We start from the raw sequence: 27,919 nt of genomic DNA on the forward strand, positions 1-27,919 counted from the left end.
CCGGTTCAGCACCTGGGCAGGGAACAGCGACACCGAGGCCGGCTGGGGCGGGGGGCCTTCGGGGGCGAGCCCTCCTCTTCCTCCTCTTCCTCCCCGGGGCTGGGCACAACTCCCCCGCGCCGCACCGAGAGCCCCTTTCCCGGTTCTCCGGAGAGAGCGAGGCCGGCCCCCGCTCCGCCCACTGCCCCGGCAACACCGTCCTCACCCACGTGTTGCGCCGGGCCCCCTCTCTCCCGGTAGCCGCCCGGTGGCGCGGGGCCGCCCCCGAGACGGGAGGGGCGCGGTCGGCTCCTGGCCGCCCACGCCGCGGGCGGCTGCCCCGGCACGGCGGTGCGGGCGGCGCGGCGCCCCGGCCCCGCTCGCCTCCGCCGCGGCCTCGCTGCTGAAGCGACGGCGGCGCGGAGGGAGGGCCGCCAACCGCCTGCACTTCTGGACCTGCTGCTGCAGTGCAAAAACGCATCCGCCTGGGAGGGTTAAATCAGCGCAGGGCTCCGAAAAAAATGGGCCTCCAGCCAGGTCTGGTGCCTTTGCTGCTGCCGTCTCCGTGTTGCTGCAGTACGTCTGATGACCTTCTTGGAGATCTGCCCCTCTGCTCCCTCGGAGATTCATGCCTGCTGCAGCACCGTCCTCCTGCCCAGCCCCTGTGGCCCCCCTCGCCACACTTCCACCTTCCTCCCCGACAGCTCCTCTCTCATCCTTGCTGCAGCAGCCATGCTCCGACAGCAGTTTGACTGGGTAAATTCTGCAAGTCACACCCATGAGTTATGAGTATTTAAGGTGGGCTTCAGTTTCTCATCCAGTGCAACAGACAGGCTCAAGATGATCAAAGGCAGTTGGAGAGAAGATGGAGCAGTGCAGTATTATCTGTTTTCCAGTTACTGCTTCTTCCTGCTCTACCCTCATAGTGGACAAACAGCAAAAAACAGGGTTATGAAACTGAACAACTGAACAAACTCAGCAGTGGCCGGGGGCGGGGGGGGGGGGGGGAAGGGGGCGGGCTGTACACCGAGGCTGCTTTAAGTTTTACCATGATGCTACAAATCCTGACAATAAACTTAAACATTCATTCATACAGCATCTGAATCACCAACCTGACATGTTTAATGAGACAAATCAAAGGACATGGCCCTCCAGGGGTGCAACTATGTTGTACCTATTACCCAGTGCAGAAATTGATTCTCCATTAGGATTTTTATTTTCCTGTTGTTCTGTCCTTGCACGCCCCATCAAGTCTTTTGGAATGGCCGGTGAATCCTTTCTGGATTGGGCTGGTCTGTCAAGGGGGCTGGGGACCCCAATGTTCAGCTAAAGTGTCTCTCATTGTCCTTAGTGGGGCTGGACACCCACCACCATGTGGGGGTGACTTCTGAGAGCACTGCCTGAGGCTATAAACCCCAAAGGCTTTTATTATAATGTACCTGGTGCACAAACCCCAAGGAAAATTGCCCCGATTGCCTGGCTCAACACTGCTAAGAATGACTACCAGTCTGTCAGCTTTTATCAATGGCTACTATTATCAGAACAACATTAAAAGCAGGATTACTCTATTTATTTTTTGGCTGATGAGCTGATTTACTTCTCAGACCATTTTTGGCAGCCCAAGTAATTGCCCTTATATTTATTCACATGTGTCCAGTATCCAAGGGTCTGCAAATATTGCTGTGGAACCATCCAACCCTGCTTATATTTTTAAGTAGGACAAATGTATGCCTCTGAGAGCAAGAAGGGCAGAAGGGCAGATAGAGCTGCCAAGTGCCTAGCACATCTGGAAATCTGCCTGTTTCATCCAGTTGCCTAAATGGGAGCCAAACACTTAAAAGAAAAAAAAAAAAAAAAAAAAAAAAAAGGCCTTGCATCTTTGGCTAAGCACCCACCTTCAAGATCACAATATTCACAGATTCAGAGCAAAATGCCCCAAGATCCTCATGCAAAAGCCTGCTAAAAGTCCAAATTCATATTTGTTACCATTTTAAAGTTTTGAAATGGATAGCTATAGCAATACTAATACACATGGACTGGATGGCTGCATGTCAAAACCAACCTGCAGTCATCATACAAAACACAAATCTGAAGGGATATCCCCTCAGTTCTCCAGACAACCAAATAATGACTTTGTTCAGACAGCCCACAGAGCATTTCTGCCCCACACCTCCAAAAAGTGTGTGGTCACAAAGTCCAGTAACAAATGTACTGCTCATGAGTAAAAGACCAAAAGTCACAAAAACATTGTGCCAAAACAGGCAGTAGGGATGTCTAAAGAGTATTGGCAATATCACAGGCCCTGCCTTAAGAAACATGTTTAGTAGAGGTTCTTCTGGAAATGGACAATGCCCATGCTAAGAGGTGGTGAAAAACCAAAACCCATCTCTGTAGGCAACTCCTTTCTCACCGCTAGTTGATTTTACTCACAGTGTGTGAACAAAACACACCAGTCAGACATCTAGGGGATTTTAATACCATCAAGGAATCTTCCCTTTTACTTCGCTCCTAGACCCCAATGATTTACTCCTCTGATACACACTCAGGCTCCATGCTAGTATGTACCAGCCAGCTTCCCCAGCAAGGGAAGGCTGATGAATGCTGAAAACTTGCCCCTACTCACAGTTTACATGCCACCTTGGTTCAACTCACCTCACATCCCATCTCTCTCTCTCTCTCTGGATAAATAGGACTGTGCACATCTGAAGTTTGGCAGAACATCACAGAATGTAAAATCAAATGGAAATAACACATACTTAACTGAGCCATTCTAGTACATATGTCATAATATATACATTCCCATCAAACAACATGTGTCTCAATCCTATGTCCTTTGATTTTTTGTCTCCCGCTTTCAGAATTGTATCATTTGGCTTCTGGTCTCTTCTGGAAGTTTTATAACACCTATAAAATAGGTACTTTGATTTCCATTTTACAAATTAATCTCATAGCTTGGCTGGTTACAGTAGCACTGTAACAGTTTTTCTGAAAATATTAGCTTTATATAATTTATGCTGACTACACACAGTTTACAAGTGAGATACTGAAACTTGTTCTGTTCTGATTAAATGTTCCCTGAGTTAGTTTAAATCTATATAAAATTCAAGGATGGACATAATAACTTTAGTTATCTTCACTAGTTTCAGTAGTAATGCTGAAGTCAGTCCTGCAGACCTTAGTTTTTAATTCAGGAAAAACTTCCATTGAGAAAAGATTTCAGGATCTGGTCTGTAGTAATATTGATTTTTGTAGTGTAAGGCAAAGATTGAATCATAGGAAAACATAATTTCAGTTTCAGCTGAATTGGGTTTTGGTTTTGTTATTTGTTTGGGTTTTTTTTTTCCCCTCTTCCTGGAATTTCTTTTTCCAGTAATTTCTTGAAAGTTGACCTGAGCACCAAATTTTGAAATGTCTTCAAAACTTGCTAAATTAAAATGTATCCTGTGGCTTCAGATCAATCCACACAAGCAAGAGGATCAGAATCTGTCCCTGCAGCAAAAAAAAAAAAAAAAAAAAAAAAGCTGAAAAAGCATACTGGGACCAAACATCCATTTGCTGATAAACCTGCTAACCAGTGAAGTGATTGCATGAGTGCAATAGCTACATATGCAGGCCCATTGGGGTTTACTGACTTACAAAAATTGCATGACTTTCATTAGCCTGGTTAAGGTAAATCGTACAAGATCTTTAAACTGAATACAAGCATATGGGTGTATCCCCAAAGAATACATTGATTGTATCAGTTACTACAGATGAAAAATAAGTTGTATCAGGATAAGAAACTAAAACACTGGTATGTATCTATGCTAGAGGCTGTAGCAATATAACTATTTCAGTATAAAAAAGCCTCACATCCCTAACTGAAACAGTTATACATACAGATATGTCTGAATTAGCAGCAGGGTAATGCAATGAAAGCCTAAACAATATTTCTCTGTATATATTTCTCTCAGGAGACATATAATTATACACAGATACAGCTCTGAAGATATGTAGGGGTTTGAAAATTCATCCTTTTCAAATCCCACTTGTATCAGGAATGTTTTTATTTAACATTGTTACTAGAATCACCTAAATTTGCTTGAACTGAAATAAAACTGTGTTCAATCTACTTCATTGCAGACCACTGTGCAGAGTCCATCCTCTGGTTATTTATGAGAGGCTCACAGCAAAAGGAGAAAGAGGCTCACACAAATTCTGCTTACAAATACAACAGTGTGCAAAAATTATGGAGACAAGTCTAGAGAATTCATATAGCTTAGTCATTAACAAGCAAGCAAGCTGTGTCATTCTCTAGAAGAACCTGGATTTTCTCTCTGCGTATGTATGTATTTATGCATGTGCATGCATGCACACATGTGGGCCTACAATTTGTCTGCCTTACTTAAAATTAAATCAAGTCAAGAGGAAAGGTGAAACCATCAGTCACAGGCCAGATTACATCAACCACAGTGGAAAACAATACTCAAAACTGTAAGGAAATGACTCAAACTTGTTAACTTTCCTATATACCATTTGCCTAGTTGGTGCTGCACTGCAGCCCAGTCATCTAGCCCACAGGTATTCTTAAGATCTGTGGAAAAAACACCTTAATAATTTGAAGGGACACTCACATTCATTCCTCAGTCCAGCCCCAACTCTCACAGGCTCCCTTGGGATTCCTGCATTCTTTTGCACCCTACTTACTCCAAGTCACACCCCCCCCCCCCTTCCCCAAGGAGAATATGTACAGAGCCTTAAATTGTTTCTGGTGAATTTGCATGTCTCAAGTACTATCTTACCAGGAGAATACTACTTAAAGAAGGTAAGGCAACGTAAAGACAGGTGTGAAAGGGATTCATACCCTACAATGGCTTTCTGCCTGATAATTTTCCATCGGGCTCTGTCTAGCCACCTGAGCTCAGAGATCCTGAAATATGAGTGAGGAGGTTCAGCAGAGTCAGAACAGAGCCACTGAGAAACCCCTTAAACAGGAGCTGAAAAGTCTCTTTTAGCATATGGTTTCGGGTTTTCTCTATATGGCATTTTTCTGAGGACACAGGATTCCCCTTCTTCCTAAAATTACTGCAAAAATCCCTCCCAAAGGTAATGGCACTTTCTTATTGCCAGATCCAGCTTCTTTGTTCCCATGTTTCCCAAGTCATATTTTTATATGTAACTTGCACCTCCTTTGTTTAAAACAGACAGGTACCATGCCAGTTTGCTCAGTTTGATTGACTCTGTTCTTTCATATCTTTCCATGAATCCATCCTTCTCGTTGGTATGAATCTATCTGGTAAGAATTTCCTTTGTGTCACAGACATCTCAAGCCAGACTATTTTAAACATTGCTGTTATGGGAACCTAGGCTGCTAAACAGCCAGACAAAATCATGCTTGTATTTAGGTCACAGTTTCTTTCCTTATGCCCAGTAGTGTACTTACTGTTGTTTTAGAAAATGCTATGCAGAGGAAAAAAGGTGGTGGGTTGGGGCATGGAGAGGTATCTGTGTTGTTAACCTGAATTCGGACAAACCACAGATGGAATACATATAACAGAGATGCATGCAAATTACATTTTTTTGTTTCTAGTCCCCAGTGTACATTCAATTATTTCTCACTTTTTGTCCAAAATTTAGGCTTGGATGCTTTTGGTTAATTTTATCTTCTGCTATATTTTTCTGATGGCTGCAAAGTCCTTCCAGTAAGCATTATGTGACCCTAATGTCACACTCTGTGACATTCTAAATGAGAGGACATTTAAGCCTTGGACATTGCCAAAATAACTTTCACTTTTGTAAGTCATCACAAAGCCTGAAGTGCTACTTTTATTGCCAAATGTTCTCTTGAAGGTTCTGGTTAGCATGTTTTCCCTCATCACCATTACATCTCTCTCCAGAGCCGCAATCTTTGTCACTCTTCTCTGCAGGCTGTGATTCTTTAACTCAAGCCATCACTACTAAATTTCAGCTTAGTGAACAGTATGTTGCTTTATTTATGCTATTAAACAAGAACTTCTGCTAGGCTTGGATGGTCCTATCAATCTATAAGTCTCCAGCAATGTCTCCTGAGCTCTCCCAATTGGACAACCTATTGGCCTGACAGCTTTAAAATTACCAGTGTTTTCTACTTGTTCACAGTCTGGCTGTTAAATCTGTCTTTCTCTTCCTGTCTCTCTATTCTTTTTCCTAAATATTTGTTCCATATGTGTTTCTTTTTCTATTTCTAATCACGGCTTAACTTCAACTTTCCAGCTTTTATTTGTACAATCCTCCTTTACTTCATTTTGGTTTCCCTCCTTTTCTCCATCTCCTCCCTTTCTAGTAAATATTCCTTATGTTTCCCTTTTTGTTCTCTGTCCTCCTTGTTCTTCTGTTTCTCAATTGCTTTCTCTCTTTCCCTCCTCTTTCTCTTGCATCTTCTACTGCTAGTCCATTTCTCTACTCCATTTTCAATCAGCTCTCCTACCTCTCTCATTTTTACTTGGACATCCACTCAATTCCTCTCATTATGCTGCTTTCTCACATTTCTTTTCCCTCAGTATCCTAAGACTCTTATGTGTGTCCTTCTGGATGTAAAAGAAATTTACAGTGTTCCAAAATGATGCTGATAAGGGCTGCTGATGTCTCCTTTTCCCTTCATTTTGTCTACACATCTCAAGTAAAATAGGAAGCTAAGCACCAAACAGCGGCACTGAACCAATGGAAACAGAGATCTAGGTATAAAAATAGATACCTAGAGACAAAAGTACAGGCAAGGAGTAATATGAGGAACAGTCACCTTCTTTACTGAGAAAGACTGAGTGCATTTTCTTTAAAGCCTATCAGTGCCTCATTAATTATCAAAAGAGTTCAGAGATGTATTATAAAAGACTCCATCTATCCAAACAGCTAAGTGCTGCATATTCACTGCCCCGAAGTCTTAAAAATATAGTGTGTGCTATGTCTATTAATTTTATTTCTACTCCCTGCTTACTCCAAAGTATCTTAGAAGTTAACCACCTAAATCTGAAACTTTGTAGTCTGAATCTGAAAAAGACCTGGCAACATTGTAGGTTTTCTAGGCCTTGTGGTTACATTGTTTTAATGGTGACCTTAGTTTGCCTTTGAGCATGTTGAAAGTATCATCTCTCCATGCCCTAACTATAAACTGTACATCTTGTGCTAGATCAGATTTTGCTTTTTGGAATGTCAGTGCTTTCTCCTTCTTCCTTTGCACTTTTCATTCTTGGTCTACTGCTTATCTAACAACTACTCCATGTTTGTTGCATTTCCTAAGAGCAGTTATTTCCATGAGTTCTCCTAATTCATGGAAGTATATTAAAAAGTGATAAATTCAAGATATACTGAAATTAAGCTTAAGATATGCTTGTATTTAATCTCTTGAGTCCTATATCTGGATAATATCATATTCAATTTGGAGCCACCAAACTGCACAAAAAGACACTGTGAAGATCTTTCTTCTTGAGACTGCTCTGCTAATGCATTGAGTAACAGGATAACCACTCACAATGGATGTTTAAATCATGCTTTTGATACTCAGAGAATCTTTCATTGCAATGCTTTGCTATTGACCTGCCTTACCAGTTCTTAACACATCTTCAGGCTACCTAAAATGTAGCAAATCTTCTGCTGAATAAATCCACCCTCTCCAAAAAAAAAAAAAAAAAAAAAAAGGAGAGAGACCAGACTCACCCCTCACACCTGCTGCCACTCTGCTTCCTGATGTTTTAAAGAACTGTACTTCTTACAACTCTAGCTGAAACATGCATTAACCTGTTGAACTGGGCTCCTAATACTAGATGCATTTTCTCTGCAGAGAAGACCTACATGCAACCTCAGTCGCATTTTGACAGCTTTAATGTTGCTCAAGTGTTTTGAGTTTATTCTCTTTACAGGGCTGCATTTCAACATACATTCAATATACAGCCTGAAGACACTCTAGACAGATCTATATAAGTAGAAATCCAACTTGCACAATGTAAAGATGGATCCACCAGTGCTTATAATTAAGCAGCCTTCAGATTGCTCTAAATTTCTTCAGTAGCTGAGAATCACAGTTCTGTCCTTTCTTCCTCCATGGCACATCTTCACTCCAAGGCTGTATGGAAGGTTAGCACGGAGCTAAAAATGTCTGTTCCAAACAACCATGATATTCTAACACAGCAGCAAGTCACAACTTGCTCTTGAAGCTAAATGTGTAAAGCAGCACTGAAGTGATGAAGGACAGATTTTCTGAATACAAAATCAGACCCAAAATATTACAGTACTGATTTCTATAGAGCTGCCCTAAATGTCAGAAATTTCTCAAATTAATAGAATAAATCATAACTAAGCAGAGTTTACCAGTGTAGGAATGATTTTCCTTTTCAGGGTTGCATTTTAGAATTAGCTACTTAATTGCTGTTTTCTTGATGTTGGAAAAAGTCAGCTTCAAATTTGCCATGAAAATAAATCATTTGAGCTATGCTTTTTGAGACATAAAACTGAGCCAAATCATCACCTCTGGCTGTTGTGCTCATAAACACAACTCCCATGCCTTCTGCAGCTAGAGGTTTAGCCACCATTGTGATACCTTCTCCAGCCCAGAGTAGGCAGAACTGTTTATATATTACACAGAAAGGATGGACAACCAAAAGAGTTAAAAAGGTGTTGCTCTGGGCTTCCAGAGTTTGCTACAAAAAGCACAGGTTGTGTACAGTTTGCATTTAGCATATCTTCCACAATAGAAGAGCCAGATGCGGTGTGAAGGGAACCTCTGCGCATTAGTTCCACCCCATGATCAAATGATTGAGGAAAATCTCTGTCACCAAATCTGCCCAGCTTTTAGCACAGATGGGAACAATTTTGCCCTGCAACATTGTCAACTGTCCTCCATTCTCTTGTCAGCCCTGTGACTACACTTTCAGCTGCAGGTCTTTGCCTTCAGTTCTTATACATGTACCATGGTCTTGAGTGCATGGACAGAAAATGAAAACCTTTATTTTAAAGAGCAGCTGAGGAGAGCCATAAAAGAGACAGGAGCAGGTTAGAGCACAGGCCTTATAAAACATACTGATTCTGTGAGTATTTGTATGAGAACAGTAATGTAACGGCTGATGCTCCGCTGCTTTCTGTATTTCATGTATCTATACAGGAACGGTTGAGCAGGAAAAGTAGGGCAGGCAAATATTTTATTTTGTCTGCTAATTCTCAGCAGGCATTTCTGAGCTTAGAAGATTTTGCCTCAAATCCTAATAAAAAAAATCCATCTGCCCAAACTGTTGTGTTTGGACTATTTTTAGTGTATAACCACATACACAATGGGCAAAATCCTACTATCCTAGCCTTTGTTGATATTATCTGACCTCAGGATGAGTCCCATTGATCTCCCTACTCAGCAGAACCAGGAGCAGCATTTGACTCTGAATAACATCCTCTGCCAATGACTTTGTTGTACCTTTGTATTTCTTTTGGGGGTCCTGAAGCTCTATGGCATCCCATACCTTCCTCCTTGCCCCCCACCTCTCTTTTTTTGAACAGACATGCCAAAGCTAGTTCTTTTTTTCCTTTTACTTGTAATTTATGTTCCAGCCATTTTATCCCTTCACTGCACCTTTAAATCTCAGTCATGTTTTCTCTTTAATAAGGTTACTGGAATGGCATAGAGAACAGAACTCTAACTATGCACTTACAAGTCATATCTGATAAACTGCCAAAATACTGTCTGCCAATAATGTCTATGCATAAACCCAGGAACAATTCTCCTTTCTCACTTCTTGCAAATACTGTACCAAAAGCTTGAGTGCATTGCCCATAACTAATCCAAGCCTTTCCTTTCTGTAGTTCATGTTATTTTATCTGTGCCCATGTATTATCTTTCTCTTTACATGTAAAGATTTGTCAGAAAAAATATTAAAATGGTATGAATGAAATATGAATGCAAGTGTGTGTGTGTGTGTGTGTGTGTGCGTGAAAGCACACAAGAACAGCAAAAAAAAGGAATAAGAGGAAGGTATGCATTAATTGATTTTCATTCAGATGAAGAAGTGGAACAAAATGACTTAAGATAAAGTATCAAGAAGATGGAGAAAAGGATTGGAGCATTAAAGTACCCAGATGAGGATAACAGGAAAACTGTGAAATTCAAAAACTTTTCCTAATACTTATGAGGCAGTGAGACCAAAAAAAAGGGGGGGGGGGGGAATCCCAAACATCCCATTCCTAAAGCGTATCAAAGGCAAGTCCCAAATCAGTCCATTGTCAGCAGTGAATAAGAACCCAAGGGACACAACACAATTGTCCCCTGTCTTCTCTGTCACATAGAGGTGATCCTGGTCAGGCCCCTGGGCACATAAGTTGATGCCTGGGAGTATGTAAGTGCAAGTGAGCAAAATCTATGAGAGAATGAGTGAGAGTGGGAAACTTGCAGAATAATATCACTTTTCCTTTCCATAAGATCTTGCAATCAGTCTTGTTATACTCATTTCCTGCATATAAATTTGAGATTTTTCTCTATGAGACAGTGTTTGTACACAAGTAGGCCAGATCCTGAGAGGGTAAGGGTTAAGTCTGAAAGGATGAGACATAGCAATGGGCAGAAGATGCTGTGAGGAACCATGAAAGAAAGGCTGTGGAGAGGCCTAAAGAAGAACAGGCAGCAGTAACTTTTGCAGCCCAGACAGGCTTTGAGAAAGGGTTGAAGGGCACAGCCTGTACCAGCTCTCTGCCCCAGATCTGCTTCTCTACCCACATACAGACATCAGCACCAGCTCCTGCTCCCTTCTCCACAGTTCCTCACAGTCTCTAGTACTCACTGCTGCTGTTGCTGCTGGAGTACAGGACTGGATGCAGATAGCTGGATGCTTTGCAAGCAACAGAGTAGGAGGGAGATGGGATGGGAGAAGCTGGCAGTGCCTCTCAGCTCACTACCTGAACGGGAACAGCAGTAGAGAAAGAGGCAGCAGCCAATGGAAATATGAGAACCACAACATCACATATAGTATTAATAAAGAATTTGTCAGTGTGACACGAAAAATCCTCTGCTGTACAGGCTGACAGGCCCACCTGTAGGTGCAACAGTTATCAAGTTAGTAAGAAGAACAACAGAAAGCCATTGACTGCAGCTGCCTTGTTCAGGCCCTGTATGCCAAGGTTCAGTAATGGTAAGATAGCTCTGTTCAGACTCACCAATGCAACAAGTTCACCTCTGATTTACAGTAAATGAGAGCATCTGAGACAGAATACCTAAAAGTGGAAGCAGAGAGAAGGGGAGAGAGAAGGGATGTGTGGGGTGTGTGGGTGTGTGTGTTTGTCAGGGGGAGATTATAATCCAGAAGAAGGAATGAGAAACAGTGGGTCTCATGCAGCAACAAAAGGAGAAAAAATTTCCCTGGAGCTGAGTTGAGGCTTTTCAAAACATGAGGCAAGACAAAAGGGGGATGGTGACAGAAGAACTGATAATGTCATAAAAACCAGAAGTTAGGAGAACTGGGTCCTGTTCACTGTTACATCAAGGGCTTCATAATTTTTGGCAAGTCTCTTGATTTGTTCCTAAGATTTCAGCAATATCTGGCTCAAAGGGCTATGGTGAGGTTTGAAGCACTACTGCAAAGTATACTTGGACATTCTCAAGGAAGAAAGTACATACAATGCAATGTATAATTTATTACTTGTAATGGGTGCTAAAGGGAGAAAACATTTTTTTTAAGCATACACTAAGTAAATCTGTTCTCAAACTTCTCTCCATGTTTCTTAAAACTTAGGCAACACCAAATATTCATGTTTTGACTTTAGCAAGATTTCAGCATTTCTTTCCTCAATATAGAAGTTAGGACTGAATAGATCAAAGTGGTTGACATAATAAAGTATCCTTGTGAAAGCTATACTATATCTGGTGTTTAGCACCAGATAGCACTACAGTATTAATGTAGATTTGCCTTATGCATTTGCAAACTAATACTTTCGTGCTGAGGGAAACCCCATATCATATGCATGTGTTCCTCCAACAGCAGACAATGATTCTCTGATGCTGGATATCCTGCCTGGTCCTCATCTGCTGTTCCAGAAGGGCACAGATCTCCCGCAGGTCCTGTGTCATATTTGCCAACCTTACAGGGATACCTCAGTAGCCCTTGTACACCTCAAATGACACCAGACATCTAGCTCTAAACAACTGAACTAAGTTCAGTGTATTTCTTCCATCCTTGAACAGAGACACCAAAGTAGGTCTTGTGAGACTCAGAGTATTAAGAAGAGATAATGATACCAAATGTAACCAGTAAATTCAATTTCTCATCCTGGTACTAGTCAAAACACTGTTCTCAACAACCAGGCACACTTGAAATGTCTCAGTATGATTCTTCTTCTCATTTAATGTTTTTTGAACTGTCCTAATTTGGAGACAGATTTCAAGAATGAGCATTTGGAATACAAACTAATACTGGCCACATGGTTAGGAAAAATGTTGTAACTTTAGGTTTTACTTGAAACAATGTCCAGCAGGAGTGCCAGTGCCCCTCTTCTGGTTTTCTGTAACACACCGAACAGTGGTGGAAGGCACAGAGCTTAGAGGCCATCAAGTCCATTCCACTGAGAAGAAGGCCACATTCCCCAACCATTATCAGAGAGATCAACAGAGTCAGTCTCCAGCCAACAAATTCTATTCATGAGATCAGAAAGGCAGCCTGACTTTGTGCCCTGGTAAGTGTACTTATGTAGGAACAGAAGATCCTGAGTCTGATCCCTCTCCTAGGGTTTTGTACATTCTAAAACAAATAGTTAAAGGTTAAAATATGCAAACACTTCTGGTAGTAGGAACTAGATCTGAACAAATGGTAAAATGAGAGGTACAAGGGCTGGGAAGGACAAGATGAAAGGAGAAAGAGCCAAATAGAAGCTTGGAAAGACAGGGAAGGACAACTAGAGACAACCCAATCTGCATTTCTACCCTTTAGGTACTTAATCCTTCAACAATACCACCATGTTACCTTCATGCTGTACATACACTAGGAGCAATCTTGACATTTTATCTTCACCAAAGACTAGCAGTTCCTTTTCAGTCCGTTGTTCAAGAATTCTGGCACATAAAACCACCCACATTGGGCATGCTGCCAAATGTTAATGCTGCTGAGTTATTTTTGTTTTTTGTGTTTTATACTGCTGCAATACAAAAGTCTTTACACGTTTCAGTCTTGCTAGAATGTCTCTAAAATAGTTTATCCACTCCAGGTGCAAATATTGCCTTTGTATGTTTCTAATTATTGGATGTTTGTTTAGCAATTATCCTAAAACTCAAATCTAAGGCTATATAACCCAGACATGTATTTCTAATACACTTTTGTACCTGGCAAAAATGTCCCATCAGAAAAGGATACAGCAAAAGAATCTTTCAAGGTAACAATGCCAAGTTCTCCAACAATGCACAACAGAATGAGGGGATTTGTTCAATGTGAGCTCACTTCTTTTCTATTTGTGATAGGAACAAGAGACTGGAGGGAGCTCTTTGGCCTTTCAGCCCTATCTCTTGAGATACTAGGAATCACTTTGTATGACCCCTTTCCTGCTGAACCCAGTCTTAAGAGCTGGTAGTTTCTGAACCCCCGTGGAAGGCTTGAGTTATTAGGATCTTTTTTCTCTTTCCATTCTATATGTATCATGGCCATTTTATGCCCATTTCTGAAAAGCACTAGCCTTAAGCTTAAGTAGCTAAAGGAGTTGCTCCCAGAGAATAAAACAGTACTTGCTAAACAGCTCAAGCCCTTCTAATACATACTCATATGACACATTTTTCTTTCCTCACTCACTCACATGACCCTTCTCAGCATCTCTAATAATTCAGTCCATCCTTTCTGAACACAGGTGAAAAGATCAGATCTTGCCATTCCTTGCACAATGTTGTCAATAATCCTCAAGGTCCATTAAAATTATCTTGACTGATGCATCTTCTTACTGATGAAGGCATCTTCCTGACAGCTCATGATCAATGTTGCAACCAAAAGATACTTTCATGTGTTTTCCTCCCCAGGTCATGAACTCATGTCCACTCATGAGCTCCCACATATAGAAGGTTTTTTTTAAAAAAATTCTGCCCCATCATTGTATTCCTTTTCACCTGAATCCTCAAAGCTGTGTATTTCTTCCTGCAGAACATGCCAGCCTTTCACCTGTCACAACTGCACTTTTAAAGTCTGTACTAAACACGGTCTTTTATAAGTATCTGCTTTCAAAACATCTCTCTGGAGAGAAAGTTTCCCCTCTTGCACCAACCACAGCAATTTAAAGTCAATTCTTTATTTGCTTCAATTTCTCTATTAATCACCATCATCTTTAGCTTCTTTAATAGTTTCCCATAGGGTACTTTATCAAGTTCTTTGCTAATGCCTAAATGAATGGTCTTTCTTCTGAAGTCCTGCACACCACTGTGGTTAGACAATCAAGTCTTCACAAAATCTCTCTTCTTCCACTTCATAAAGAGATATATGTAACAGCTTTCCAAATGCACACACTACTCTTGATTTGATGGAGCTCTTAGCATAACTTGCTGTTGGATTTGGATTTTCATGTGCCAATTTTTATTTTAATTTTTTACCACCTGTTTCTTACTTCACATTTTTTTCTCCCTCTTTCACCAGTTTCTTTGTTAGTCTCTCAAAGTCCAGCCCCTCAGTCACCTACCAGCTTCCTCTCTTCTTCCTGCCAGTCCTCATCCAACTTTCTTCCCCAAGGTGCCCAATATTCACCAACACTTAGCTCATATTTGGTGCTTAACATTGGGACATCTCAAAGCACTTCACAAAGGAGTGGTCAGCATCACTGACATCAGTTTACAATGTGAAAATGACTTGCAGAGGAACATGTCAAGACCATGTAGAAGAACCAAGAACAGATCCTGTCTTCCAGGACTCAGTTCAGTGCCCTGCATGTGAAGTCACTTGGGCTCCTTCTGTCCAATGTTTATACCTTCTGCATTGAAATTAGGCACCCTCCCCTTCCCTGCAGCCTGATCCTGGGCTGGGCATTGATTCTTCTTTGTTTCCATTCTGTCTGCCCTCAGCCTCCACCCTCAACTCCACTGCCAGTTCTGGTCTGGATCACAATCATATACAACTGAAATTGCAGGAAGGTCCTGCCAGCTCTTGGCCGAAACATGCCTCTGTGCTGGCAGGGCTCAGAGTGAACTGAGTTTTCCAGGTCTTGCAAATATCTACCAAGTGCAATGAACAAGAATTCTCAAAAGCTTATAACTCAGCCAACTTGGGCAGATCTTAATGGTGATCAAACATGACAGAGACCACTTCATAACAAATATCACTTCCCTTTTCCAAAACATGGCTTGGCAAGGCTTTTTAAAGTAAGAGATCAGCCTAATTTTTATTGTAGCAAGACAAATTTTTACTACCCTCAGTCTGAAGAATCACCAAACTGTTCAGCTGAACTTGTCTAACAGGCAGTCCCTGACTCACACCCATCACATACAGCATCACCCCAGTTGGCTAGAGGGTTTTATACTGAATAGCATCAGGCAACTTTAACAGCAAGTAGTAGTATGAACATAATAGAAACACTGAAAGGGTTTTCATTCAGTCAGTCATGGATAGAGCTGGAAACATAGAAGAGTTCACAGCTTCTGGTTAACAACATGTAATTGTTTTCATTAAACAGAAAAGAGCAATTGGAAAGTTGCTCACATTTCCGAAACTCCTTCCATCTGTTACTCTATTCCATATAAGGGGACAGAGCTGCAGGATGGCACATTGGTTTAGCCTCTGCTTAGAGCAAAATAACATCCATATAAACAATATAGGTTTGCTATTAGAAGAAAATTCATGTCAAACACAAGATGCTATTACACACAGTGATTACTACCATCCAGTTTCTCTCTGTGAAAGTGTTTTGAAAAACATCCCTTTCTAAAGAATTAAAATTACATTACAATGTGCCATATTAAGTGATCAGACACTATTTATAATAGTTAGTAAGTACCCTCTTTCAGGCAGACAAAAAATTCTCCCAGCTTTATTGGAGGCAAACCAGGCCATGTGCATTAGCAGCAGCCAAACATACACTTAGAACAGTCTATTTGTATAGTAATCTGGCTGATAAAAAGGATAATTCTCCTAGGTCTGTGAAGGTGACTGGAAACCTTGATACGCAGAGAGGAAATATATTATGAGGTAGTGTAACATACACTTGTTCAGGATTTTTTTTTAAATGCATTTTAAATGGACAAAAGTTATGGAGATTTTCCAGAATGCACACCAAATTCCCTTATGCCCAGACTATGATTTATTTAGATCCAATATATTTTATACAAATGAGGAAAAAATGTGGCAATATTTTCAGAACAGAATAATAGCTAGTGTAAATCTAGTCTTCTGCTACTTCTGTTCTAACTTGCCTTTAGTGCTACAGGACCAGTTAGGAAGGAATAGGGGCATTTAAAGGTTGCTGAAATACAGTAGTTTTGCCTTTTTAAATGCTTTAGACTGTCATGAGATGGAAAGCCAAACGCTTCATGTTCAAGTTCAGAAGCAAGTGCCATGCCATTAAACAAAAGACCATCTCCCTTCTCTAATGGGGGAAGAGCACTGATGATAGTCCTGAAAAGCTGCAAGTTGTTTTATCTTGAATACTAGGTCTGTTGAAAAGTTAAACTTCTCCAAACTTCTCATTGTCTTAGGACAATGTAATCTCAGATGAGAACTCCAAGCTGTGAAGTGAGATGAAATATGTTTGTAGGTGTTCAAACGTTTCTTGCTTTCCCCACCTTTTACTAGTGACTAAAAGATTATTTAAAGTACAATGTATGAACAAATTCTAATAAAATTAATTAGAATGCTGATTGCAATAGATAAGTAAGCAGTCAGAAGGGCATTAAAAAGAAAATGTATAGTTTATGTATTTTGAAGGAGATATTTATGAATCATTCCAAAAACATCCTTGCTATCTGGCAGAAGCAAAAAGGAGTTAAAACACTCCTTAATAACTTCAGTTTGGAAGGACAGATGTAGTTGACACCACCACAGATAAAGCTGCCTCCCAGCTGGTATCAATCATACAATGCAGGCTTAGCTCTAAGTAAATACAGGTTCATTTTGGAGTATTAGTAGTTCTTCCCAGTAAACTGAATTTTACATTAAATTAGAATGACTCTTAATCTAAATGCACAAAGAAAAAAGAAACACACACACACTCTCCTTTGTTCTTTTATCTTACTGGTGTTTATAATCTGACAGGAATCTCTATCCCATTAATTTGTCTCCCTTTTGAGCACTGCTTTCAGCAATTTCATACAATGTCATTCAGTAGAAGCAAAAACCATTAACACAGCGTAGCCTATAAAGTCAGGCCATATTTAGAAGATGAAATTATTCAGTATATATTATGTATGAAAACAGACATTTTCTTTAATCAACTTCCTGATGAGATTCATCATTGCTTTTTCAAACAGTGCATGTAAAAATCTACCACGTTACAATGGTTGCTTCTAATCCCTTTGTATTGACTTTGCTTGGGTGTCAGAGCTAACAACTAGTTCAAGATAGAGTAACAGAACCTATGAGTTTCCAGGCAGAAAACATATTTGAAGGGTGGACTAGGATTTCCTTGTAAAAGGAGTATATGAGCTAAAGATTCTTATATAGCGAGCCACAAATCAATAGCCGGAGTAAAGCCGTTTCCACAACTTCCCACTGAATTAGGACATTAGGCCATGGAGCACCTCTCCTCTTTTCTTCTTTTCAAGTATCCTAGAGACCCAAGTGGACACAGCCCACGGCTTTTTCAACTATGCAACTAGGCTCAACATTTATATAGTGCTGTTTCATCCAAGGAACCCTCATATTATAAAGAGAAATGGAAGGAAATTAAGATCTCTATATATCTCAATTATATGTAACTAAAGATAAAGGTTAAAAAAATATATAGGCTTCTTGTGGGGGCTGAGTTACCAGAAAAAAAGCCTTTTAGCAAAGGAAAATGTCTATGCTATTGCAGAAGATTTTTTCAGTAAAGTACTCAAGATTACAGTCAAAAGTACAAAGCTGGTTGAGATACCAAAGCTTCAGGTGAAGCTGGATATGTATGGTTTGTATGGTATTGCTTCTGTGGCAAAGCAGGGCTTCTTAAACTTGAATTATTTGAGTAAGATCATCACTGTAGTCACAGTTGGAGACAGCTGGGTGCAACCCAGCATTAGGATCCATGACAGCAGAAGCCACTGGCTGTGCATCTGACAGGTGAGGAGTTCATACGTTCAGCATGATTTTCGTATCTTTTGCAGTGAGATTTGAGTATCTATAGATATATATACTGTAGAAATATACCCATACTATAGGAAATATACCATAGCATGGGAGCCACTGTAAACATCTCAACACAATTTTTGAGAATGGAATAATGCATCATTTTCAGAAAAGTTATAACAACATCTATATTTTGTCACAATTCACAGAATCACAAAAAAATTCAGGTTCGAAAGGACCTCAAGAGGTCTCTAGTTCTTCTAGGTGTCCAGTCAAGTTTTGAGTACCTTCAAGGATGGAGACGCCACCACCTCCCTGGGTCCTCTCTCTGGGCTGCACCACTCTCAAAGGGAAGAATTTCTTCCTCATGGCCAGTGAGAATTTCCCTTGTTGCACCTTGTGACCATTTCCTCTCATTCTTTTACAGTGCACCTCTAAAAAGACTCTGGCTCTGTCTTCTCTGCAATGCCTTTTAGGTAGTGGGAGATCGTTGTTAGATCTCCCCATGTGTTTTTTTTATCAAGTTTAACTCTGCTATTGGATGTCTTCTGAGTTTTTCCAAGAATCTAAATTACCCAGGTTAAAGAATATTGGCCAATTTCCTAGATGATAATATATAAAGCACAGAAGAGAATCACCTAGTGATAAACTATTCATTCATACAGTGGGGGTTTACAGCTCCAGTGCCTCATGCTTCAATTCAGATTTTATCCAAATATATCTGGTTCCTCTTTCAGCAACTCAAGTGAAGAAAAGCTTTTCCCTGAAATTTATGGTTGCAATATAAAAGGGCATCACTAAGAACTCCAAAATGATAATATTCTTCAGTGCTTATCTGTACTCTACTGCTCCTTTCTGACCCTGATCAAGCTGGCATCTCTCCATGTTCTGCATTAGCTCAAGTTAATTTTTCTTGTAGTTTTACAGATAAGGTGAGATGCATTAAAGAGATTGAATGCCCTATAGAGAAGCGTGGTGTCATTAAAGAGGAGACAGGAATTCACTAATTCTAATCCCTAGACAAATACATAATAAAATTAAAACAAACAAAGATGAAAGTGCAAATAGCAATCCTAAAGCAATAACCCCAAATCCTTTGAAGGAGTTCCAACTGGCAACTCAGATTAGACAAATCTTTTACTAGGATAGTTTTACCTCACCAGCCCAAAAAAGGCAAGACAGGAAGGCAGTCATAGCTTCTCTGATCTGAGGGAGGAAAACACTTTCTTTTTACACCAGGTTTCCTTCCCAACAATATTACTTTGAAAACAATATCTTTAAAGTTGTATTATCTTTAGGATATGCACAGTTACCCAATGCCCCCCCCCGCCCCACCCCACCCCACCCTCAAAAAGCCCTTTAAAAGATTTCCTTGAAGAAATGTATAGATGATAGAATTGGTATAGATCATGCTCCATGAGACTGCAATTTTACAAAGAAAGAAAACTGAGTCAACAGAAGGAGATATGTTTACAACACTGCCTTTTAATAAATGATTCCTGAAACCCTACCAGTTTTCTCATGATGTAAACCTATTTGGAGATAGACAGCAGGCTGAGATATAGAGCAGAATTAAGATTCTTTGGATAAATTTAGCTAGCCTTTTTTTCTCCCATTTTTGGATGGAGACATGGGTAATGAAAATCAGTGGTATTCTGGCTGCTAAATCTGAAAACTTCCAACAAAAAACTCAGCCTGCATTGTTCAAGGAATTATCCAGGCTTACAGTATAAAATGGTAAGAAGCCCAGTTTCATCACTTAACATCCTGGTGCTCTTTGCAAGATCCATGACCTTTCACAAGATTTGGTCACCAAACAGTTAACTCATCAGTTACCTTGAGCAGCACCTTTACTGGTGCTTATTAGTGTTCATAGGTTTCCCATTTTCTACTGAACAAGTTCATTAAATTCTGTAGTTCTAGGTCTAACCACATGCCAGGTATTATGAGTTCTTATTACCAATCTTAAGTCATGTAACAATAGAATATACAGAAAAGTTTGTCTGAGCAAACAGTTAATCAAGCCTTATAATTTTTTTTTCTTTTCTCCTCCAAAAAGACTCCCCAGAGTACATACAAACATCAATTGACTCTGGTAGAAATCTATGGCGTGCAGAATTTCAAACAGAAATTTCTTGACCCCACAGACCCTACAGATAGATCACACTCTCAGAGTATCCAGTGGCTAAAAACTTTTCTCATGTTAACCCATTTTTCCAACCTCATTTGTTTTTAAGTCTCTAGTGCACTAATTTTGTTTGAGCAACAATTACCAGGAACATTGTTTTGTATAGGCCAGCACACTTGGCCCATGCTTTAGGCACAAATATGAAAGCTATTGGTTTTGCTAAAACCCATAACTTTAAAATGTTTCTCTGTTTTACAGTTATTATTCTCTTGATTAGGATAAATGACAGGCTTAAACTTGTCAAGTCGCAACAAAATAAAAGTTTATAAAATTTTAACTCCCTCTCTGCAATCCTCAAGCTTCTGCCCACATTTCAGCACCACCTCTCTCACTTTTGCAGCCCAGCACTGCACTTTCTCCCACTTGTACAACGCAGTCAGGCAGTTGGACTCAGCCACTGGGATCAGGGAGCAGAGGCAGACCATAAGTACTGAGGGAGTCCCCAAAAGTATTCCACCCACCAGGAATCCTAGAAGGAACAATTTCTCCCTCTTCATCACATAGCTCTGCAGAGTAGGGCACATCCAGCACATTCCTCTATTAAGGGAATGGATATGTGAGGTCTCATAAGATAAAAAATCTGAAATCAGGCTTATATTGAAATGTCCTCATGCCTTAATTATAGAGGTCTGATCATGTTCCTGTGAATTTAACAGTGTGCAGTGAAAACAGCTATAACCTTAAGACTATTGCACCAATTGTCATACAGCTGTTTGGTAGAAAGCAAAGTCTAACAACTATTTCAAATACATTCCTAAGGCATATAGGAAATAGATGTACAGTTCAAAAGGTGAAGAGCCCATTCAGCATGAAACTACCTTGCTCACTTCTGTCCCCTACCAAGGAATTGGCAAAGGATGAGCAACAACAAAAGACCTCTTGGAAACAACAGCTCAAGGTTCTTAAATGACCATCATAAACCTTGATTTTGCAGAACAATAATGCAAAGGTGTTTGATTTCTAAAAGGTAGATTTGGTAGAGTAAGAAAGAAAATGAAAAGCCTCTAAACAAGATGCCAGGGAGGAAATAACCATCAGGCTGAGCAAAGCCCAGGGAAGGATGGAAGAGGTAACCGGTCAAAATAGAAAATCATTCCTTTGGAGAAGAATTGAAGGAACAAGAATGAATCAGTGTGTCTTACAGAGACTGCTTGAAGACTGGAAAGCAAAAACTTCTTATTTCTTAAAGCACCTTCTTTCTCAGATATTTCTTTTCCATTGGCTACATTTTTCAGATCTACTTTTATTCTCCAAACGCCTCTGCTAACACCAAGTTTTTCTGCTGTTCCACTGCCCTTTTTTTTTGCCTTACAAGCCTCCACTGAATCTCAATTCCTATGGGCCTTCTTCCCACCCCTTTCAGTTCTAGTGTTGGATTTCATTTCTACTCTTTTGATTAACCTCAGATTTCAAACAGTCCTCAACAAGTCGCACTCTTAGTAGTATTTCTTTCATTACATTGGGCCTGTATTGGTTTATGAATCAGTAATAATTTCCTCAAAGAGAAAAGAATGAATCTGCTATAAAGATAATGCATCGAATAGGGGTATCTTCTAGAATTCCCTCAACTACCTGAATCACAGCGTTTTTTTTTTTTTTCCCCTCCTCAGACTTTCTTAGATCTCAAGGAATTACAAGTCTAGTATCTTTGTAATAATCCTTTTAAAGGATAACTCATTGTGCCAGAACTAAATACCCAGTCTTTACCAGTAGACATTGTCACGTACTAGCACACTTCCAGTGTATACATGGAATATACTATCCACATCTGTAATACCCTATTTGTTTTAGATTACCTACTTCAAAGACGGCTCTAGCAGAAGTGTAACAATTTCCAAAAATTAGCAGATGAAAACAGTTATAAACAGGGAGGCACTTCAATTATGAGAAGGTATTAAGATGTACAGAGCATTCTATTCACACAATAGGGGGCAAGTATCTTAGTTTGTATAAATTGATATCATTCATTGAAATCAGTTGACACAATTAACTACCTTCTGCAAAGGATTTTCTCCGTGATAACAGAAGATGTCTTAGAAGCATGCACAGTAATGAGGAGCATCAAGGAGGCAGAGCAAGTTCTTTGATATAGACTTCACAATGCAGTCTTCTTTATGGACACATGATTTATTGATCTGGAAGTGAACTTTGTCACTGGTGTGGAAACCAGGCTTCAGTTTGCACAGAGAAAGTTTGGTCCAGCAGGATTCATTGGCTCAGACACAACTACATGCCGGTAGCCCTGGACTCAGATGGCTTCTGAACACTGGAGCAGTAGCAAGCTCAGAGCAGAGATTTCAGACCTGTCTTAGCTCAAGCTCTAGAACAGCCCTGCCAATCTGCTATGCTGGCCGTGGATACAAGTGCCTTTATTCCTTTATACTGCACTACCTAAGATGTCCTATAATACTTGCATTACCTAGGTATTTGGGAAGCCCCATTTCCTTAACACCAGAGAGCTGACTGTACAAACCAGAGGCATTCATACAAAACCGAAAGACAACGACTTTAAGTGATTTAATTTCTTTTTTTTATTTTTTTTTTAACTCAAAGCATAATTAACTGTCACAGAGGTTAATAAGTTATTATCGTTTGGTAGAAAGATGAGACAACTGAATTCTTATCCTGCTTTTGGGACAGAAATCTTGCAGCAAAGCTGAACTTAAGCTGTGAAAGACTGGGGAGCTTGTTTACTGTCTACAAAAAGTAGCCAGGCCCTTTGTAGTAACAAGGCAAGTTTAACTTCACATGTGATCTAGATTAAAGTTTTACCAGATTCAGCAAAACTGTACCAAGGGCAGAACTAGAGACATGAAGAGGGACATCAGATCATAGAAGGGTCTGAGCCCAGCAGCCTGTTGTTGCTCTGACAGGAGAAAATGGAGCTCTAGAGACTTGCAGGCCCAGAAGTAGCCTGTGAAGAGGACAGGGGCTCCAAAGGTCTTGCTAAGGCTATCTGCATGCAATGCACTATTACTACTATTAGCTACAAAGCATCTATTTCCAACACAGCATGAAACATTCTTGCTGGGCAGTGAATGCTACTCAGATCATCAACTCAATCAGTCCCATGAGGAAAAAGAACAGGGATTTTTGGAGCTCTGGGATATGAATTGACTTGATCCTTCCACACAAGATTTCTTTTTCATTTTCATTCCCAGTGAAATATCTGTAGCATATACACAGTAAACTTAACATTTTTTCTTTTGTGAATTCTCTGTCAACATGCTTATGTATTAATTTGCTAGCTACTTGGAAATATGGGTTTCAAATTTGTGTGAGCAAATTTCAGCTTTGGGGGCTCAGAAAATCTCTTCTGTAACTGTCTCCTTGAAATACCACTTTAAAGCTGTGTAACTGGCAATGAAAGTCAAATGATCTTCATATAGCTGCTCCCTCTCAAGTGCAGCAATAAATATTTCATAATTACTATTCCAAAATGTCCTCTAAAATAATTTTGACATGAATTTTTGGAGACGTGTTAAGAAATTCTTCCAGGAACTTTCAGTGTTCTGCCAAATCATCTTGCCCTATTAAACTATTCACACAGCCCTTTCAAAGAGCAAATGAAAAAGGGTAAGAATTCTATTCAAATAAATGTAGCTTAAGATTTGCTGAAAATATTAGCAGATTTTACAGTACAGTATTAAGGAACTCACACGAATGTATCAATTCCTTCTAGAAACATTCATTTTAAATTAAATGTTGTATAATATGAAGTGTTATGTATTCATATTTTGCATTAATGTCTGTGCTTCCACAACATTGTCTTAAAAAAATCCAGAGATACAAAACCTTGGAAAATAAGATACATGTTCACACTACCGTTAACTCTTACTGTCTCTGAGTGAGCTAACAATACCTCTAACATAGGTACTTTCCGACTCGCACCACACTGGTAGGAACTGAATATTGTCAAACACTGAGTCTGCTCCATGGAGGGAAAAATCTCATCTGTTGACTTTATTTTCCTTTTAAAATTCCCGCAGGATGTTAACCAATATTGTAGCACCATTTGCCCATTGTTAAACACAGATAACCTAACCAATGGCAGTCCCATTGGCAAGATGACACCCTCCACTCCATGCAATAGAGAGTCCCATGAATTTCCACCTCTCAGACGCAGTCAGAAATATCCTTCCTTCTCCAAGGGCATGTCCCTCCCAGGCTGCATCTAAATCAAAACTCTGTCCGTCTGTTGCAATTAATCACTCCACATTTCACTACAGTTATACTGACACAGCAGATGAAGCTGGATCAAATGCAGACTATTAGCTATAGCAAGCTCCAAGTGAAAGTTGTACAGGAGTCTCTTACCTCCGAAGTTTCCAGTTTTCAGAGATTTTAGTTTTGTTCAACTTGATAGACTGGAATTGTGTTAAATATTACCTGGAAACCTTCATTGCAGAAATGAAAGGATCTGCTATAAGACTTACTCAACCATGTCAGTGAACTTATTTTCACAGTGCTTTTCTGCAATATTATTACTTTCATTTTACAAATGGGAAACTGAGGCACAGAGCTATTAAGGTCAATAATCTGTACAAAACTGTCTACATTTGTAATGTCTACCTCTTTCAGAGGAATTAATTTTATAATGTATTTTATGCATTCAAAATGTAATGCTGGTTGACGTTAGATGTCATTGTCAGTGTTCAATATGTTTGCAGGGCAGATTTCAAGGTCTCAGACTAGAATATGAATCACAATTTGGAGCTACCTTAACTCACCCATCAGTGTACTGGAACCGAATGTCAGCATGAGATTTGTAATCTAGTTTTCTAGAGCAGACCTCAGCTGTTTTCACCCCAAGAAAGTCCTCCCCTTCCCTCCTGCAGTCCTCTAGTTCATCTACTGTGCACATTCAACTTTTGCAATAATGGAACAAGATATCCTTTGAACAAAAGGTTCCTTCACCATGTAACCCCACTTTCTCACTGGATCACAAGGTATCTTAGTACTGAATAGGGTAGTGATACCACATCAGGGAAGAAGAAAAAAGGAAAAAGTGTGCAAAGACCATACAATGTACATGAAATGGGGAGAGAAGGAACAAATATGGTCACAGAAAACAAATCTTGGGTCAAAAGCAGAAGGGGTTAATTCCATTTAAATTAAGCAAAATAATAAATAAAAGGATGGCCACTTATTAGTGAAATAGAGAAGTGAAAGGTTTAAGGACATGAACACAGAGAATGTTTGCTATCTCTAAGTCAATGACACAAAAGTTCTAGAGCTTTCATTGTAAAGCAAAAATCTTTGCAAAGAATATTAGAGAAAACAGGATACACTGCTTCTGCAATAGTTATAGCACAAATAAGCAAAGAAACCAGAAGGACTGGAAAAAAAAGAAAGTTTTCACCAGCAAAGAAAACTATACTTGAAAGTCCAGGAAGCATGGGGGGGGGGGCGGAGAAAAAACAAAAAAAAAAACAAGAACTGAAAAATTAACCCAAGTCAAAATTTACAAAGAAATTGAAGATATGTAGCAAAGCTTTCTCCACTACATTAAAAAAAAAAAAAGAGAGAGAGAGAAAAAGAAAAGAGATGAGACAACTGCAGAAAAGAAGGTGTTAGAGAACAAACTAAGTGCAATCCCCAAGAAACATAGTATAAGAACTGTTATATTGGGCCACACTAAAAGCACAGCAGACTTTCTCCAAGAGGAGACAGAGGATGCATAGGCAAATAGTACAAAAAAAGTGGCATTTGTAGACCAATCTTTCTCTTGAGACACCATCCTAACTTATGACAATAAATCTGTATTTTCCTCCATTTTCAATATGTTGGGTATGATTGTGACTACATAGCAAAGTAGCTATAAATGATGACTCTCAGGGAATGGAAACTGCTGTTACCCAGGTAGAAGTAAAATGCTGAGACTTCAGCATCCTGAAATCCCCACTACCCGATCTCCATCTGAGATTTCAAAAAGAACTGGCAAATGAAACCATGGGATTGAGGGTTGTTGGTGGGGTTTTTTTTCAATAAAACTGTTGAGTCTGGAGTGGAATAATCGGATTGGAAAGAAACAACTACAGTGCCTATAATTAAGAAAGGTAAAACTCAACCTATGTGACTACAAGCTCATTAGCCTGCCTGTTTGGAACAAATTTTGGAGGAAAGAACAAATATGAGACGTAAGTAGACTGAAAAGTAACTAAAATTCACATAGATTTGGAATGAGTTTTGAAAGAAGGAATAAATAAGAGATGAAAGTACACTGAAAAGGAACTAAATTCTTATAGATTTATCAAAGACAACTATTTACTAGACTGGTCTTAGACTCTCTTCAATGAAAACAAAAAAATAAATTAATCTAATCTATTCTGTAGTCAGTAAAACAATACAGTGCTACATTGAAAACCTTAATGATAGCACAAGAAGTTGGGCTGTTCTAATAACATTTGCTGAAGACACTAGTTGGATGTCATCATTCACTGTAGGAACAACTTGAAGCCTGTCACGGAAATGGATGACATCTAACAACCCAAAGTTCAAAGCCCCATAGGGTGCTACTTGTATAACCTAACTTTTTACAAGTTAGGCATCTAATCTGAGCGCCATCTGTGGACCATCTCGAAACTCAATGAAAAGACCCCATTTATTTTATGTCTAAAATAGACAGATGAGTTGCTCTCAGCAGGTGGCAATGATTTTCTAAGATCTAAGGTTCATCCAACAAATATTTAGATGACTGAAGGTAGGCAGAAGAACCACTATCTTAGGAACCACCTCCCTGCCCTCCCTGCTCCCCCTAAAAAAGTCTTGCAATACTCTTTGCATGCAATCAGTCAATGCATTACAGCTATGGAGAAGGTAACTGCCATCCCAGGAAGTATCAGGTGACGTATTTCTAGCAGAGATAGGGAAGCACTCCTATCACTTTGTACAAAACACTTTGTCTAAAATTTTATGCATAATTCTAGTCACATATTTGCAAGAAATACATATTTGCAAAGGAAGAACAGATGCAGAAAAGGGATATTAGCATGATTAGACAAGTGCAGAGATGACCTTAGGAAAAAGACTAAAAGAAATTGATTTGTTTAGCTTAGTCAAACAAAGCCTGAAAAAAGGATGTGGTTGCTTTCTAAACTATATGAAGAAGGCAAGCACTAAAGAGGGTCATAAAATACAAATACAAACAGCAAATAAGGATGCTAGAAGAGGAAAGGATATTAGAAGAACTCTTCAAAGCCTTAGAGGAACAACTTTCCAAAAGGAACAGTGGGCACAAAACTTAGCGAATTTTACAGTTAAAAGGAGTTTAAGATTAAAAATTTAAGGATTTACATTTAAAGATTTAAGATCAAATGGTGTCTGATAAAGGAAAAGCCTGGACTTGATGATCCAAATAGCATTTTCTTGTCCTGTGGTCTATTGTAAAAAGAATTACTACTCGCACATCCAGTTATTGTGGGCTTCTCCTACACAGCTTTTAACAAAACCCCAGTCTGATTGCCCAGTCAGTCCCTCTCTTCCCTCCCCTCATCCCAGCTCTTCATCTAAACTTTAGCCTTTCCTGCCCATGATTTCCCTTTGCCCTTAT

At 39.7% G+C, this 27,919-nt stretch overlaps 1 protein-coding gene across 1 annotated transcript in view; it reads right to left on the reverse strand.

The window, feature by feature from the left end:
- The window catches only part of LOC106487092 (protocadherin alpha-3-like), a 103,814-nt gene that overhangs the window by 52,505 nt on the left and 23,390 nt on the right, over positions 1–27,919 (reverse strand). The gene's annotated exons all lie outside the window — the stretch shown is intronic.

The sequence above is a fragment of the Apteryx mantelli genome, chromosome 14 (assembly GCF_036417845.1).
Source record: "Apteryx mantelli isolate bAptMan1 chromosome 14, bAptMan1.hap1, whole genome shotgun sequence".
In the NCBI taxonomy this organism is placed as follows: domain Eukaryota; kingdom Metazoa; phylum Chordata; class Aves; order Apterygiformes; family Apterygidae; genus Apteryx; species Apteryx mantelli.